This window comes from Theropithecus gelada, chromosome 18 (genome assembly GCF_003255815.1).
Source record: "Theropithecus gelada isolate Dixy chromosome 18, Tgel_1.0, whole genome shotgun sequence".
NCBI lineage: Eukaryota > Metazoa > Chordata > Mammalia > Primates > Cercopithecidae > Theropithecus > Theropithecus gelada.
The window spans coordinates 2,347,802-2,351,421 of record NC_037686.1 but is presented as its reverse complement, the minus strand read 5'-3'; the positions used below and the strand labels follow the sequence as shown (position 1 = coordinate 2,351,421).

The window sequence follows — 3,620 nt, the reverse complement described above, 5'->3', positions numbered from 1 at the left end:
AAAAAGACAATGGTTGTCATGAGTTAGGGATGAATGAATGGAGAATAGAGGATGTTTAAGGCAGTCAAGCTACTCTGTATGATACTGTAATAGTGGATACATGTTATTACACATTTGTCCAAATCCATAGAATGTGCAGTGACAAGAGTGAACCCTAGAATAAACTACAGACTTTGGACGACTTCAATGTGTCAGTGTAGGTTCATCAGTTGTAACCAATGTATCGCACTGGTGAGGGATGCTGGTAGTGGGGAAGGTTGCACATGTGTGGGGGAAAGGGACATGAAAGAGCTCCGAATTTTCTTCTCAATTTTACTATAAATCCAAAGCTGTTCAAAACCAGAAATCTATTAAGCAAAAAGATAAATATTCATTAACTTAAACTGCATTACTATTTTATAAGAATGTTTACTATGCAACATCATAACTTTCTAGAGGAAAAAAATTAGTATTAAATTTGTTTTCTGCCTTAGAAGCTTCCTTACAAGACAGAGAATGGAATACTTAAAGTTTAAAAATAAGCAAAAATATAAACTTGAAAACATATTTTCCTTATTTTAAAGAGTTTAACAGGAATACTTTGTTCAATATAACCTACTATTTAGATAATGCCAACACTAACAAAAAACTTGTACCACAAGAATAAAAGTTAACACAATTTTTTTTTCCTTTATTTGGTTAATGGACCTAAACAGTTCTACTGTAATGAACTCTAGGCATTATATAAAATGCCTAACTACTAAACAATTAATTTGTTGGTTCAAGTATTTAAAATATAGATTAGACTTCTTTTAAAATGTACTGGAAAAACATAGACGTGTATGATAGAACCCCTGTTTGGAAGCAAGTATGTGCATATAGATGATGTTCGTAGGCATGTACAATAATAGAGAATATCTACCGATTTTTCTTTTAAAAAAGGGTAAGCTAAGAGTTTTATGGACGTCTTTCAAGAGCAAATAAATCACTTGCTCATTATAAATCTTATTTATATCTTTGTTATATTAAATGATATAGTTTCTTTTTAATTAGAAGAAACTATCGATTACACAGATAACAAATATTAAATTCTGGCCAATAGCAAAATTTTTGGACAAATGACAAAAGTGTACCAATGAGAAGTGTGAAGAAATAATTTCATAATGATGCTATTCCAATAGCACTATGATCTTTGCTATCATCAATCCAAGGTTTAATTTTACAACAAAAGCAACATTTTTAATCTCTTTCTCTCTGTTAAAAACATGCACACACGCATCCATTCATGCCCATATGCACAACTTCTCATGCCATACTGTCTCTATGAGCACAGCTCAGGTTATCTTCCGTTTTTGACTACTTAAAAATTTTCAGGGGAAAAAATCAATCATAATTTTACAACTCAATAATCAAAAATGACCCCTTGCTGTAATTAAAGATCTCTCAAGGGCATTCTACATTTGAAGTGCAGCTTTTGGCAAGGCACGGTGCTCATGCCTGTAATCCCAGCACTTTAGGAGGCTGAGGCAGAAGAATCTCTTGAACCCAGGAGTTGGAGAGCAGCCCGGGCAACAGAGTGAGACTCTGTCTCTACATACAATAAAAAATTATCTGGGCATGAGGAACATGCCTGTAGTCCCTACTACTCGGGAGGCTGAGGCAGGAGGATTGTTTGAGCCCAGAAGGTTGAGACTGTGTGAGCCATGATCATGCCACTGTACTCCAGCCTAGGAGACAAAGCAAGACCCTGTATCATTTTTTTTTTTTTATAACTAAAGGACATTTATTTATTTTTACCAAGACTTTATCTTGAGGACATGGCTAAACTGCATTTCCACCCCCCACCCCATCTTGAAGAAGGGTTAGTACATGAATGTTATAAAGTAGATATGAACAGTTGAAGGACTGGAACCAACATTAACTGACGAAGAACAACTTTCATCTAAATCATCATAAAAATGTTTAAGTAAAAAAAAAAAAAAAAGAAAGGAAAAAAAGAGGGGGTAATGGGGGTTTCCGATTGAACAAGATCCTCACATTTCATCCAATACAGTCAATCCTGGCTAGAGTATAACAAAGTGGAAACAGGATTACTATGATGCAAAACTTCCACTACAGCACGCTGTACACACCTGTGTTCCAAGCCCACCCCAACCCCCCCAATGCTTCCAACACAATTATTTCCCAGCCTGTTGGGCCTGCCGACGAAGGAGCACGTAGATCTTCTCTTTAATCCAGTCTTTTTTATAAGGCTGGTATGTCTGGGTATCAGCTCGGTAAACCAGGCAGCTGAGGTCTGCCAGATCATCGATGAAATCAAACAACTGACTGATGTCATATGTGATAGAGGGACTGTTGGGATTCATTCTTTTCAGATGTTCTTCATACATTTTACAAACACCTTCCATGCATTCATTCACAGATTCGTAGTCAGCATAAGTTCTCCCTTCTGGCCTCTTAGTAGGCTGTACCAGCAAAATGGTGTGAGACATCGCGCCAAACTCTCTTCGCTGCAGCTCGACCCTGTATCAATTTTTTAAAAAATTAGAAGTGCAGCTTTCCATGAAGTCTTTGATGGCAATTGATAGATGCAGGTGAAACAGAGTTTATCTTTTTCTCAGCAGAACATTTTTTAGGTTAGTGAAACTTAATTATTTTTTGGTGAACAAGCAATGGTTAAATTCATCCTCAGTTGGCATGAAGGTAAAAAAGCTTGGCTTGGCCTCCTTATTTTTATAGTTTGCTTTGAAGTACAATATATCTGTGAGATGAGGAAAGTTAAACCCGAGTTCTATTTCTCCTAACCTTACAAGTTAAACAATGATAAAGTACATTTCTTCTATGTGTGTGGTTCCGAAATTATTCATTGCAAAATCCTGTGTCGTTTCCCATTTAATTAATTGCAGAGATTGAAATTTGTATACTTGTCAATGTCAAATTATCATTTATATTATGAAAGGCATCACAAATACTCTTCATTCTAGTTCAACACCAATTCCTTTCTTTAAAGAATAGAAGGTCATTTAATTTAATCTGGGCCAACCAAATCTTTCCTGGCAAAAGACAAATTATTGGCTTAAAATTTTTGGCAAGGAGCTGTACATTTTTCTCCTTGATCATCTGAGAAGATTTAGCAGGATTTATTAGCCCCTAACATCTTGATCTCAGTCTCTAACAAACCACTGAAAATGAACACTTAAGGCTAATAAAGCTGACCCGGGCAGATCAACCAATTCCATAAGATATGGGATGAAGAAACTATCAGCGTTCTTATGTTGCTTTCAGAGGTGATGGGCTATCCTGTCAGAAATTCATAACAAGGTAAACACCTGGACACAGAAGCAAATAAGTATATTACTATGAAGATTACAGTTGAAGAAGTAGGAATTTTTTTAACAAGTGAAAGTGTAAGGGAATAAAATGCCCTGAAATCACTAAAATCAATAAAACTTCAGCAGACCTATTACTTCTGGGCCAGAAATGTCCTAAATGGGTAATAACAACCTTTGAGTTCATCAGACGAGTATCGTGGGTGCTACGCAAATTGAGTTAGGTAGAAATCCTGCTAGCATCAATAGCCGCCCAATTACTACCGATATTATTAGCATATAGCAATAATCCTAATTATGTTGGGTCAGATA

At 35.9% G+C, this 3,620-nt stretch overlaps 1 pseudogene across 1 annotated transcript; it reads right to left on the bottom strand.

Annotated features, from left to right (window-relative positions):
• Nucleotides 1-1,734: 1,734 nt before the first annotated feature.
• LOC112611687 lies at nt 1,735-2,495 on the bottom strand (annotated as a pseudogene). The gene has a single exon (XR_003116711.1). The product of XR_003116711.1 is annotated as an enhancer of rudimentary homolog pseudogene (transcript).
• Between the last annotated feature and the right edge of the window lie 1,125 nt (nt 2,496-3,620).